Raw genomic sequence first — 15503 nt, 5'->3', positions numbered from 1 at the left:
GAGGAGGAGACTCTATGTGTGTGTTCCTTCAGCATGTACTGTATGTGTTTTGTTTTTTTTGCATTCATTTAACTGATTGATTCCAAGACATTGTACAATAAATGTGTAGATTCTTCTTCTTCATTCTCAGGTTGCCATCTCTGTTATGTCGTGTATCTCAAGTTCAGCAGAGTATCATGAAACGTGGATGCTGTTTTTGCCGCAGTACATCACTTACTGAGGATTTACAGTTTATTATTCCTCCATACAGCGAATGGAGGCATTCAATCCTAATAACATACAGTGCAATGGAGTTGTCACAGAAAGATCACCATGAGGAGAGGCGGGTGCAGACTGAAGATTAGGGAAATGGGCTCAAATCCCAGGATCGACTGGGGAGGTCTGGCAGAGAAAGTGAATAAGTAACACTCTGCTCTAGCTGCTGAAGTACCCATGAGCACTAGAGTACAGCAGTAGATGTCTGTGGTTGTATTGGGCAGCACTCAGGTGTGAATACATGTGTACTGTATGAACTGTAGCAGGAGTTGCTTCAAAAGAGTCAACCGCTCTTAAATACAAGTTTAAAGAAAGTCAGTTTTGATCATTGCAATTCAACTGATATGGATTTTGGAAGGCCGACACCAATATTTTTGGATTGAAGCTGTTATGTTTTGTGCTGATCTTTGAATTTGACCATTTTCATGCCAAAAAATGACAAGTATTCAGTGTTATTCCCCAGAATTTATTTTCTTGGCAGGGTGTAAAAGCCTGTGAAGCAGCATTTAGACCATCGTGGGACACTAAATCTCTCCACTGAAACACGGAAACTGTGGGATTGATTACTACCTTTAAATGAAGAACTAATTTACCAAAAACATTACTAAAAAATCACATGAATAAATAAAATCTGCACAGAAATTTTTACAGACAGTTTTCATGTAGCTGTGGTCAGAGAGGAACCTCCATCATATCAAACATGACTGGCCAATATAACCCATATTTAATAAAGGCTGAAACATCATTTAAAGCCTAATTTCAATACAATATCAACGTCTGTGTCATGAAGTCAAACTACACTCCCGACAGATGTATTTGTCCACATAACACTGAAAACGGGCCTGTCCATATCATACTGCGGCACGTATAGGATCTGGGAAAGTTCCACCAACGATTTGAGGAAATGAGTGACATTTTACAAGTAACAAATCAGCATAACAATGGGTGTGAGACAAGGGAGGAAGTTATTAAAATCAGTGATATGGATTCAGCCCCGTCAGGTGGAACACATTGTTTAGAGCGCCAGCGGAGTGCGGAGGAAAACCCCGGCCGGCGTTTCACCTGACATTTAGCTGGGAATTAACTGAACATATTACAGTACAGCTCATAAAATGAATTTGCTTTCGATCAAGCGCTCTCCCGCCCATATTTCAGGGCGCTCAGATAAGGTCAACTGTCAGATAGGAATGTTTGCCGAATAAAAATTGATGCATAACAAGCTGGAAACCAGGTTGAAGGTGGGGTTTTCTCCTGCCTGCATGCCGCAGACCCTGACCTTTACTTTAGTGGATTCAATATGGTTCACCTCATATGTGTGTTTGTTCTATTCAACCAAATTGAGAGAAGGCCCCCTTGGTTACCGTATGCCACAGAGTCTTTCATCTGATTTGTATCCCTCTGTTATTTCTCTCTTTTCCAATGTGGAAGCACACTGAATAAAAATCTGCTGTTTGATTTATTTTCCCATCTACACCTCAGTGAAATGTTTTTTGTTTTTTCTGTTTTTTATGACAGGCTTTTATTTTCTTCCAGGGATAGATCTTATTTGTGCTTGTTTTATGTTTTTTTTTTTCAGCTTTTTTTTTTTTTTTTACTTTCTCTTGGCTGAGAGGGGGTGGAGGGAGATAAAACAGTGGTGCTGAGCCAGTCTCAATGTGCTGGATGTACATTTGAACTCCTGAGCTCTCTTGCCAATTAGCAGGATACAAGAATCCCAGAAGTGTGTGTGTGTGTGTTTGTGTGTGTGTGAGAGAGAGAGAGAGAGAGAGAGAGAGAGAGAGAGAGAGAGAGAGAGAGAGAGAGAGAGAGAGAGAGAGAGAGAGCCTGGACATGTGAAAGTGTGAAGGTGTGTATTGGTACGAGTGTTTGCGTGTGTCTGTGCCCTCGTAAGTACGAGCTGCGCAAGTGCACAGAAAGCGTGTTAGCATGTTGCGTGTGTATGTGTGCGCTCTCAGCCCTCTGTGTATATTTTGACACCATGCATGTGTGTGTGGGTGTTCATTTTCTTTTTATTGTGCTCCATTCAATATCTCGGTGTCAGGCTGAGGAGGTCAAAAGGAGAGAAAGTGATATTTCTGTCAGAGCGGGGCAGAATACAGACGGCCTCTGTGCACATGAAAGGTTGTCGTTTTGACATTTTGACCAAGGAGTGGGTTGTGGTTTTTGTCTTTTTTTGTGTATTTTTCTGTTTTCCAGCCAACCCCCCCCCCCCCTCCACACACACACACACACACACACACACACACACACACACACACTCCCCTATCAACCATTTCCTGTGTAACAAATCAAATCATTTAAACAATCAGACTATACAAACAGCAATACAAATCAATTAAATGATTAAATTACCCTTTTATCATTTCATCATTTAAAACATTTCATCACTTTTCTGACAATCAAACCTCAAACCAAAAATGAGATCAAATCTGTGTTTCATATCAGTATATACTGTATAATTGTTTCAAATACAAACTTATACTACAAAAAAACGTTTCCAGTGAGGAAAGGGATACATGATAAACTATATGGCTATAGATATGCCATATATATACTATATGCTATATTATTTCATACAGTTATATTTGAAGATAAAGGATAATTCCTTTTATTTTCATGGGATGTTCAGTTGAGTCTTTGAAGAGCATTTACTCAACCCAACTGGGCTGGGTAGAAATAAGCAGTAGGCAGTGCTGGGTCATTTTTTTAACCCGGCATTTTTTAGTTTGTGGGTTCTGTCGTGACAAGAAGCGACCAGAGAGCAGCAGGAGTGTGAGATAGAAGAAAATAGGTTGTGGAAAGAGCATTAACCGGGTCAAATATTTGAGGAATGGCAGCTGGGAGGGACAGTGGCTTCTCTGTCACGATGTTGTGATGGACTCCCCCCTTTGATGTCATCCAAACTGATTGGAGACGCTTCCTGGGATCATATAAATCACACAAGTCCCCCGCCCCTGCCTTTTTATCACCCTATAATCCGGGAAAATTTATATCCATATTGAGTCATCTCATCAGTCAACAACCCAATCTATTTACGATCTGAGAGAAAGAGAGAGACAGACAAATTCCCACAAATTGGCCGTCTATAACTCACTGGTAGATCAGCAGCAAAACGCTTGTTTCATAATATACACAAACATGACTTGATGATTTACTCCTCATTTGAATAGAGTTTATTATTAATGTATAACACATAATAATTATTATTAATGTAATAATACACAAACATTTCCATCTAAATACATTTTTTGCTGCTCTCTATCACTGACTATATCCAGTTAATGAAAGACTTTACATTTGCTCTTCTAAACAGCCGGTGTCTGGTAGCTCTTTAGTGGGAAAAATCCTCTGCCGCACAGGAAGTGATGCATTTTATGTTTCCAGTTTGTTTGGAACAAACAGAAGAAGAAGAACTGGGTAGTTAGCATGAGCAGCGATAGCCACCATGGCTGAACAGACAAAGAAAATAGAAACTCAAACCGCATCAATAGAAAATCCAAGCTCCGCCCCACACTGTTTGATTGACAGGTGATCTGTGGGAAGTGCAGTGCAGAAACACCACAGCAATGAGCGCTTAGCAACAGAGGTAGGGACTTGAGTTACAGTTTTAATTGCTTGAGACTTGACTTGATGCATGAAGAGAAGACCTGAGACTTGACTTGACTTGGGTTCTGGTGACTTGAGACTTGACTTGACTTGGGTTCTGGTGACTTGGGACTTGACTTGACTTGGGTTCTGGTGACTTGGGACTTGACTTGACTTGGGTTCTGGTGACTTGGAACTTGACTTTGATGACTTCAAAAGATTTCTAAAGTCTTGACAAAAGATCTGGTGTTTGTGTAAATGACTCAGAGTGATGAGATTTGTTCCAACTGATTATAGAAATAGCCTGTACTGATTATAGAAATCAAACTCATGATGTTCTTACCAAGTTTTTCTCCTATTAAAACCATATTGCATTGAAAAAATCCTAGATATTTAGTTTTCTTTACGATATTAAATTGATACTGGACTCTTGATTTGTTCTGACTTGACTTGTTCTACATTTAGACTTGACATTAATGACATGGACTTGACTTGAACTTGGCTTGGTAATCTACATTTAGACTTGACTTGAGACTTGTGCCTCAAGACTTGAGACTGACTTGGGACTCGAGCAAAGTTGACTTGGTCACACCTCTGCTTTGCAGCAAAGATGGAGACAAAATAATAAAAATAAAAACAACAAAACGAGGATTTCACAGATTTCCACCTTGAAACAATATATCCTGTTATTCATGGAGAGCGTGCTGCATTTATTTTTGGATTCACAGACACAGATACACACATCATGTACGCGCGCCCAAACACACGGGAACACACGCGCTTCTGCAATCTTGTCATCTCGTGGCACTCTATTACAATTCCAGAGCGCTTGCATTTCCTGTGAATATTAGTGAGGCATGGTGAAATGGAGCTATCCTCAGGAGGTGAAGAAAACCTGACACGGTGTGATTGCCAGGTGACAAACTTTTGATGGCTCAGAGAAAAATGAAATTACCTCGCCCTCGTCTCCAGAGATTACACCTCCCCCCCCCTTGCACACACACACACACACTCACAGACCCTCCGCCTTGTGTATCTGTCACACACGGACGGAGAGAGGAGGGTATGAGGAAATAAATATATAAATATTGAAATAAAATCTGAATCAAAATGCGGGCGCGCTCTGATTCCACCTCTGAGCGGCCCCAGCCTGTGTGAAGGAAATGGAAGCCAGGACATTAATTTCCATGATGTCAGGAACCTGGGGGGAGGAGCGGCAGGGGAGTCATCAGTGGCGGCTGATTACCGCTGTTTGTGTGTATGTATGTGTGTGTGTGTGTGTGTGTGTGTGTGTGTGTCTCACTTTCACCGTCTCGCCGAGATATCAACGTCTCAGAAAGCCTGAGAGGTTGTTTAACTTTTCCCTTTCTAACAGAGTGAAAGGCAGGTGACAGGGACGGCGACACAGCAGCTTATCCTGAAAAACACCACCGTGCTGCGAAGAGGAGGAAATGTAAATACTGTGGGAACACGATGCCGCCTGACATACAGGTGCGATGGGATCTCTAGACATACGCTGAATGCTAGAAGTGGGTTTTTTCTTTTTTAAAGTGGCAATTTGGGACATTGTTGTTGTTTTTTTTTGTATTTTGGCGACATCTTTGGTGATAAGCGGTGTTTTGCACTGCACTTCCCAGAGATCAACAGTGTCGCCAAATAACTGAAGCACGTACTCAACCAATGAGTTATATTGACAAAAGACAGCGACTGCTTACAGTAACGTTAGGACCAGACCTACACTAGCACTTAGCAATAGATCTAACAAGCTGCAACTTGATTTAGGCCTTGGACCAAGCACGGTTATTATCGTAAACTAAAAATAAGACAAAAACTAGGTGTTAAAAAGTATTGTTGTGAAATGAAATAAAAATATAAACGAGACATTGTGAAAAAACTAAAACTGAACTAAAACTATCTTGGCTAATTGTAAAACAAAATAAAAAAAATATAGGTGAAATGGTTTTATTTTTTGTCTTTGTTGTTTATGTGCAGGCCAGGGTAAAAAAAAAAAAAAAAGAATGACTTTTGGGCAGACAATTTTTGGCTATTTTTACTGAACACTCATTTAGTGAACACTGAAAAAATTCATGTAAATTTTGAATTTATTGTTTGTATTGTTTGTCTGAACTTCTGTCATTTTACCTATAAAAAATACCACCCTACGAAAAAAAACTAAAACTAGAACTGAAGCTAAATAAGAACTAAACTAAATCTAAACATTTATAAAAGATAAAAACTGAAACAGCCAAACCCACAGTGAAACACTGTTGCTTTTCTTTTTAGCACGCTCGCCTTCCTCTGAGCGATTAATCTGTGTCTTTTACCTTGGATTTCCTGTTGATGCAGTTTGAGTTTCTGTAGGTGTTGCTCTTTTCTTTGTCTGTTCAGCCATGGTGGCTATCCCTGCTCATGCTAACTACCCAGTTCTTCTTCTTCTGCTTATTCCAAACAAACTGTTGTTGCTGCTGTCGGAAACATAGAACGCATCACTTTCTGTGTGCCAGAGGATTTTTCCCAGGAAAGAGCTACCAGACACCAGGTGTTTAACAGCAAATTTAAAAGCTTTCATGAATTGTATATAGGCTAAATCACTATTGTGTTTGATCAATAAGCGATAGCAAAACGACAATCTATTTATATGAAAATGTGACGGGCTATTACTTTAAAATGACAGAGGATGAATGTGATCTTCAGGTACATCGTGTCTTCCCTTACCCTTGTCTACCCTTGTCCTGACCTTCTCCGTGTGAAGGGTGCGTTCCTGTGTGCTGTACTGAATAATTTGTGAGCGCATTGACTTTCTACAGAGTCAGCAGATCTGGCTTTCCCATCAGTCCCAGTCCACTCTCCACCAGCAGTACAACTGTATAATGATACCAACTGGATCCTGAATACTGCACATCAAACCGTGCTTTCAAACTGAATGAAGTACTAAAAATCACATGTCAGAGAACGTTTATTTACATGTTATTTGTCATTTATCTCCGAACCCTACACTACGGGAATAACGGCGAGGTTAGTCATGAGGTGAGCCAGAAAAAACTAGACAAAATGTGAAAAGTTTGAGCATCCATGAGAGTGATTCTGCATATACATGTAGAACAGGCAGTGTGGATCTGTAGCAATCCTCTTTCTCATTGCTCTAGGCAGGTACCTGTGTACTGGCGAAAAAAGGAAAAATATATTCTCTTTTGGGTTCACTGAAATGATGTGATTTCGGGGGCATGAAATATTTGCATTTCAACCATGCCTGAACACGGACCTCGACTTAATGTATTCAGTCTCCACTGATCTGGGAAAGCAGCTGCTCGAAACCCAGAATATTGAGCGGTTTCAGACCAAAGACTAGTCAAATAGAAAGAGTGCATGGAGGCATAGGAGCTATTTCCCTCTCTTCTCTCTCTCTCTCTCTCTCTCTCTCTGTATCTCTCTCTCTCTCTCTCTCTCCTGTTGAATGGCATTATGACAGAGCGGCCCGGTGTGTTTGTCTGAGAGGGGACTCAGAGTCGGGGCCATGACAAGTGTCTGCTTTCTGTAGAGGGAGAGAGAGAGAAAGAGACGCACAGAGGAAGCGAAGGCATCGGGGACAGACAGAAAGAGGCAGAGCAACGTGGTCGTCGTGCAAAATTGAATCATTATTCCTCACACCTGAATGCAGGTATGCAGGTTTGTTCAGTTCATCTAGAGGCTTGGGGCTAGACGCCAGGCTAGGCTAAACTCCAGTTTAACAATGAAGACAACAAACGCTTTGTTGATTGTTTTGCATTTCCAATAAGAGTCGGGTATTATTCTAATGTCTGGAGAACAATATGATGACATGATAGGATTCAGATCACATCACTGAAAATTAAACTCTGGCTGTGTTCACACCAAGCAGTTTGACCAGTTCGATTGAACTCTGGAGTGTTTACTTCTTTATTTTGGTTCATTTGGCGAGAACAATGCCATTCGATCCCGGGTGCAAACCAAATAATGGCACAGCGAAGCTTGAAAATGCGAGTCCCGGTCCTCTTCCAAGAGAGCTGCGGTGCCGCTCATTAGAAGTGAGAACGTAATCGTGCCAATTACAGGAAATGACCTCGAAACATTATTTTATGAGCATGTTGTTCGTTGTTTGGCCGTTGTTCCATTCAGTTTTATGGGTATCAGGAGACGGATGTTGACATCTGATCGCCAGCAGTTACTCATGCTTGGAAAGCCTAGCAGAACAAAATGAACAAAATGAACTGAGGGCAAACCGCAGCCTGGACTGATGCTCATATTCTCATATTCTCATATTCTCATATTCTTCATGTGTTTTTACCTGGCATGAACACCAGAGATGGAAATTACGGCAAAGAGCGCAGGCAAGTCCGTACAGGAACTGGGTTCGGATTTGTTTTGACTCCCCCGCTCCCCTCGCTGCCAAAATCTCTAACCTGGCAGGATGACAAGTTCCCAAAACTCTGTCCAATAAACAAGCTGCTTGTACGTCCATGTGACTTCTGTTTACAAGCCCTGGTTCACTTGTAATTGGGCAGTGTGAACCTAAATGAACCAAATGCAAAAATGCAACAAAGGACCAAAGAAAACAAACTGTAGGTGTGATCGCACCCTCAGTCTGACCACTCAGATTGGATTTCACAGCAAATCTTCCAGTATTAGTAAGTGTTGTTTTTCCAGTGACAATTGTTTGGAGTTTACAAGTGTTGATTGGAGGGTTGTTTGTCCACTCATAGAGCCGATATGGCACTGAGGCGGCTATCTAAGGCGGCTATCTATAAGTGGTCAATTAACTCTGATGGGTGATATAAACACTGGCATGTTGATTGTTACACTCTCAAAGTTAAACTAACACTGATTTTACTGTGCAACCGATCTTGACAGTCAGCCTAAGATCATATCTGAAGAACATCAGATTTGCCTCTGTTTGAGCATCATAAAAGAGATCATACAATGTCCAGTGACTAGTTTATAGGGCAGTAACAGCAGATGTGAGGACGGAAAATGGTGTGACTTCTTAACATGTTTTTATCTAAGGCTTTCTCCTTGAGCTGTGCAGGGCATTAAAGCATAACCACCAGCATGTGTTGCTCTGTGCTGCCTCACATTCACTCAGCTTTGTGGAAGACAGTAGCTCAGTCCTTCCCCACGCTGTGCCTCAGTACTAGGAGGCAGTGTTACGTTGCCATGGCACTAAATTTCTTTCCTTAACTCAAGAGTGTTAATTAAATATCACACATGCAGATGTTGTTCCTTTTGTTGCACCTCCCCATTTTGTTCTGCACTCACCCTAACATGCTAAAAATAATTGCATTTGGCAGAGAGAAACCCAGCAGGGGATGATTCAACTTTGTAGTCATAGCCATGGCCCCCTTTTTATCCTCTCTAAGTGTTCCCTCTTACATTGTAGCAAAGAGCATCTCCATTTTTCAGCTGTAAATAAAGAGCTGGAACAGGAACCCAGCGGAGACGGAGCCTGGCCTTTATTCAGACGCAGGTTGGAATTGTCTGAGAAAGTCAGCACCCATATTCCTCACCTGCACAAAGCTGCAGCATTGCTCAGAACAAAAAGCCAACCCCCCTCAGAAGTGTGGCACTGAAAGTGATACAGTGGCAATAAAATCACCAGGGGACCTGAGATTTCTCTCTAGAGCCGCGACAAAAAAGGCAAACGCTCTTTGATGCTTTCAGGTTCAACATTGTTGTTTCAGAGTGAAGCAGAGAAAGAGAGAAGTTTTATTCAAATTGGTTGGAGTTGTGAATAGAGCGGAGCGCTGATCTCAGCCTAGTTTCCAAGAGGAATACAATAACCCAGTGTGTGCTGTTGCCATGGTATTTATAGTCCCCCAGAAATTTGTCTTAGTTTGTTTGTTTGCTTTCATAATTATCCCTCTGCTACATCTCCAACCTCCCTGGAAAGATTACTTCAGGTCTCGGTTTAAAAAAATACAAGAGATTTAAGTCAAAGCATGGCTTTATAGTCTTTGTGAAACATCAACTACATATGTATTACCATATTGTTTCCATGCTGGTATCTGTCAAATCCCCAAAATATACAAAACCTTTTCTTTTTTTTACTTGAACAAATGTTTTATTTGCAACTACAAAAACTTGTTAAGGCTTTCAAAGCCTCATAAAACTGATGCTAACTTTTTAAGCAAATGACAAGGCTCCTAATGCACAAATTCGCAGAGTTCCCATCTGGCTCCAGACATCCGCCTCACTTTGCTGAGTCAAACATGGAGACCCTCTCCATATTTAACCATGTCAGCCTGCTCTGCTCTGTGGAGAGCGAGTGGTGTAGTGAACTAATCTGTCTTGCTTCTGTGGAAAATGATGCAGGACATAACTCACTCCGATGGCGTCTTGCCTCCCAGGGATTGACTAATGGCTATTTCCTTGAATGCTGAATCAAAGGAAACAAACTGGGGGCGCAACTGAACTGCGTCTCCGCGATCCCCCGCCACAGAGATGGACGTTTGCCAGCCACAGCGTTGCCAGATTTTTCCTCCTCATCTCATCTCATCCCCCTCTCCATTCTAATGCTGATTTGTTGTTATAGTGGTACATTACATCAGCAATTGTAGATTGGCAATATAGAGGCAGACACACTCACACACTCCCACATACACAGACCCTCATATCATTAAATCAGAAGAAGTGCAGACGGCTTCTTTTTTTTGACAAAGTTTCTGTTTCACGCCACCAAGTTGCTGCCGAGTTTTCATTGTCTGCTCCATCAAAGTTGTCGTGTTCCAGCCGAAAGCATCCACACCGGCAATGACTGATGAGCGGCAGATGTGAACTGGGACTCGATTCACGATGTCAAGTCATGTTCATCCAAAAAATACGCAATTATCCTCTCCGCTATCTGTGCCCCATTATCATAATTGTATTTGTGGCTCTTCCCTCTGTGATAACTTGGCACAGGTGCCGCAATGATTAACGTGCTGCAGGTTTAGACTGGGAGGATAGTGGGAAGGATGGAGACTGGAGCCTGTTCGGAAATGTATCAGGTAACAGGGGTCAGTCTCACAACACAGGGTTCTGCTGAAGGTTTTCATTGATGTCACTGTACTAAGTTTAGACCGGTAGGACAGTGAGAGCGATAGCCTTTCTGAAAGTGAACGCAAGCAGCGGTCAGTGTCAAAACACACGATCCTGCCGGAGGTTTTATTGATGTCCTAGTACTATAATTTCAGTGAGAAGGATGGCAAAAGCCTTTCTGAAAGTGCACGCAAACAGTGGTCAGAGTCAAAACACAGCGCAGCGGGGGGGGGGGGGGGGGGGGGGGGGGGGCTTGATGGTTTGGGAAGCCATCCTGTAAGTTGAAGGTCACGGGTTTGATCGCCACAAATTCAGTGTCCTTCAACAAGAGACTGATCCCTGATCTGTTCCAGGTTTGTTGGCCCTGCATGAGTGGCATAGTATGATATGCTGAGAAACAAATACCTAATTTCTTGTAAAATGGGAGCTGAAATAGTCTATGGAAAAAAGAACAGCAAGGTGGTCTTTTGGTTAGATTCAGTCAGCTTTTATCGCCCACTGATGAAAATAATGCATGCATGTGTGTCTCAGAGGGATATGCACAGAAATACTTTACTAATTTTGCATATTGTGGGTGTCATGTCAAATTTTGTCACTCCAATTTTGGTGATTTTTATGCTTTCACTTCAACTGAAGGATCACATGATCCTATAAAACTCTTACAAAACCCATTGGATGTCAAAACCGCAAGCTATGTACAAAGCTGTTTTTCTTAGTTCCTGAAAACTACATTTTGGAGATACAAGGTTTTTACCTTCTCTACAAAATAATGAGATGTTGTCAGAGGTTTCACTGATGTCATTTTACTGTAAATTTAGATTGGAGAGAGAGGGGAGGTTAAAGATACTGACGGGAAGAGTCTGTTGGAAAGTGCAAAAACACAAGATGATGTTCGTATTAGTGTCTTGCTGCTGGAGTCTCTCCTTGTGTTGGGTTTTGTCTCTCTGTATCAAGGCTGCGGTCAGTTCACTTCCAATGTAATCAGGTCAGGAAGTGTACTTTCTTCAAAACGAGAACTCTTACAGATCTCAGGACCAGTTTAAAGGGAAATATTAAGCTGAACGAATGAAGCTTCATCATTATTACATGAATTAGAGCTGCAGAAATACATTTTGAATTGATGGGATGGCAGCTGAATAGAACACTTCTCTATAGAGCTGCATCAGCAGAGCCGGGTGCTGAGGTGTGCCGTTCTGATGGGTGACAGACAGAGATGAACAAGAGAACAATTAGTCATTCGCTGCTGCTCTTATCCTGCTGCTTTGAAAGTGTTATAAAACTGTCTAGACAAAAAGTGAATTTACATAAAGAGTTAGTCATGTGTTATGAAATGGGAATGACTGTTACAAATGGATTGGGACGGCTGTTAGTTTTCCCGATCACTTCCAGCCCATTCCCTAACCCTAACCCTAACCCTAACCCTATCTGTATGTTAAAGGGGCGTTAAGTAACCTATGACTCCTAGTGATCTCTATCAGTGACCATTAGGATCTGCAACAACATTAAAGTCCCTATGAAATGAACTCCCATTACTTTAACCCGCTGGAAAACACAGTATCTATCATGGTGACCTCATGCCGCACTAGTAGGCATAAATATACATTTCTTTTTGAACAGTCCTGCCCCTCTCCACCCCTCCCATCAAATAAAAATACCTTTCTCTCCCTGACTCATATTCCATTGGTTTAGACTTTTGAATGGTCCCTCACTGCATTATGTCCCACCCCAACATCCTGTTTCAACAGGAAATGCATCGAATCCAGGAAGTAAATAAGTCATTTCATGGGGTCTTTAACATTTAATTTCTGTCAATGTTGTTCCAAAACAGCGTATGGAGTTTTGAAATACAGAAATCTCAGCATGACTCATCATTTAGCCATTGGTAGTGATCAACAACTCTATCAAACCCCCACAGATTATATTATGGTCATTTTGTGCTACAGCAGGGCAGTAAAACTCGTACTTATTGTCCCTTTAACAATGTTAGAAGGTTGACTTAGCATTTCTCTACAGTTTCTCAATTTCTGTCTCCATCTCTGTCTCCATTTCAGTCTCCTCTCCCCCACATTTGGGCACACACACAAACACAGACACACACACATCATGTACAATCTCGTTGTCTGGGGTTAAAAATGGAGACTTTTACAGTCTTGGGAAATCTCGGCAGTAGCATTCCTGCTGATGTTTCCCACCATCCCGCTGCAGCTCTAATCCTGGCTCAGCAGCTCGCCGGCTCCGCCCCTCGGTAATACCCAACTGAGACAAACAGGGGCATTTTCTACCAGAGGTTTAATGATGACTGCAGGCGGCAGGCTCTGTTCCTGGCTGCTGCGCCCCAGAGATGGCAATATATTTGATAGGATTTAGTAACTGATCTAATAGTCCTGGACAGTGAATGCCAGGTCAGGAAGAGATTAGAATCAACGGCCCGCCCCCTTTTCGGCTGGCTGACCAATCAGGGAGGGATGTGCCGGGGCCCCACTGTACTGGCCTATTTCATTACATGGATTTATGGGTGGGCAGTCACACTGACCCTTTGTTGCTCTCCATCTGCTCTTTACTGTCTCATGTGAATTTGCGTCTGTGGGTGTTTTGTGTGTCCGAATATGTCTCCATGCGCGTCGGTATGAAAGGAATGAGGCTGAGTATTAAAACGACATGAGTTGGGAGTATGACACCAATTTGACACATACACCAGTATGTGTTAGAGCGTCAAAGAGAGTGCAAGAGCTGAGCACAATAAAGGAGCTTCATCTCTCGCCTCTGCCTCAGCTTTTACGGTTCTTCATTGGGCAAAATCCTTGACAGATTCAAATCCTTGACAGATTCAAAAGCACACCCAGCATGCACCTCTCTACACTACAATCTTATTGGAGTAGGTTCAGGGCTTATCTCAGACAGGAGTCAGATGGAGGAACAAAAACCACTTATCCTATTGAAATTACCAGGGAGATTTGAAACTGACCACATTCCAACCATGGTTACGTAAACATTTGATTCCCTTTGTATTCTCCTCTGCTCTCCTTTAACACCTATTGTGGCACTTATAGCTCTCGGTGTGAAGCCTTGGCAAAATCCTAAGCTTATTAGATAAAAACTGAGAGAGATTTAACTTGGATCCTTTGCAACAACAACTTAGCAAGATCGCTGAGATAGTATTGACCTTCACTTGGTGAATGAATGAAGGATGCTCATTACAGCAGAGGCCCATCTTATTACAGATTTCTCCCCGGTGCTTATTGCCCACCACATTACCTCCCCTTTCTCCATCTTCCTCCACTCAATCCCCTCCGTCTTCTTCGACCTCTCCGGTTCCTCTGCCAATTTCCCCCCTGCTAACTTGTCTGAAGTAGTGCTGAACTGCAGACAAGACAGGAGCTGGACAGGTGGAGATTAAACCCTCTCCTCAATGTGACGCCCACGGGGGGAACATCCAAACAACCAGAAACAAGTTGTACTCCCAGGCCCAGTCTAGCCTTTAGTGTTCTGCCAAGCTGGGATTACTCCCATAAGGGAAAAGGAGCGACTGATGGGAGGGAGGGGGCATGGGCCAGCAGGTTCTACCTGCACGTTGAGAGCTTTCTCAGGGGAGAACCTGCTAACGTCTGGCCCCGGTGTGGAGGAGATGGAGAGTCCTGCCAGCTTCCCCCCACTACTCCTCCACAGGTAAAAGGCCACAGCGGGCCGGTTCTCGGCAGGATGGGGCCAACGGGGAACAGCCTCTCCGCAGGGGAAAGCTACTGGAGGAGGAGGAGGCGGAGGAGGCTATGGTCCGGCCGTCTCAGGGAAAACATTCAGGCCAGTAGAGATGAATACAGGATTTGGACAGGGATGTTCTGATATCCTTAGCTCTCAGGCACTAATTGAAACTAGCTCCAATGGGCTTAGTGTAGATATGGCACAGTCGGTATATCACACAGCTTTGGATATATTCCACCTAATCCAGATCTGATTATTGCTCAGCACCGGCATTATTGAGCAAATATGCTTGACATTTCCTAACCATCTAAGGTTGATCTGTATCACAACATTAATGGGATCATCTCAAGTTGGGGGGTTTCCGCGTCAAATCAGATTTCCATCTCCTCTGCCGGCCAGCAGTGCACTGCAAAAAACAACCATCTTAACAACTCATTTAGTCTCATATTCAACCTTCAAATCTTATTTTTCTTAAAACAAGAGAAAAATTCTGTCAGTGGGGTGAGATAACTCCACCTGTTTCCAATGCAGCTTCACTTGTTTCAGGAATTTTCTAGAAATGAGTGTCAGTGTGTTGAAACAAGTCAGAATAAGGCAAATCACTGCACTACTATCAAGAAAATGACAGTTGATTCTACAATATTCTTGAAACGAGTTGATTTGCATTGGAAACAAGCAAAATTATCTAACACTTGTCATTTTTTTCACTTGTTTTAAGAAAATTCAGATTTTATGACTCAATAATAGACTAAATGATGAGAAGATGGAGATTTTTTGCAGTGTGCAGGCTGGTGTCTTTGTGAATATAAAACACGTGTTGATGCTGCTTTCAGCTGTCATATGATCCTCCTGGGAGAATCCTTTTACCATGTAGACGCCCCTCAGGGTGCTGTTAAAATGTACAGCACTTTAGATATTATGAAGTGTTAGGATGT

The sequence above is a fragment of the Centroberyx gerrardi genome, chromosome 10 (genome assembly GCF_048128805.1).
Source record: "Centroberyx gerrardi isolate f3 chromosome 10, fCenGer3.hap1.cur.20231027, whole genome shotgun sequence".
NCBI classification, from domain to species: Eukaryota; Metazoa; Chordata; class Actinopteri; order Beryciformes; family Berycidae; genus Centroberyx; species Centroberyx gerrardi.
This window is presented reverse-complemented; position numbering follows the sequence as displayed.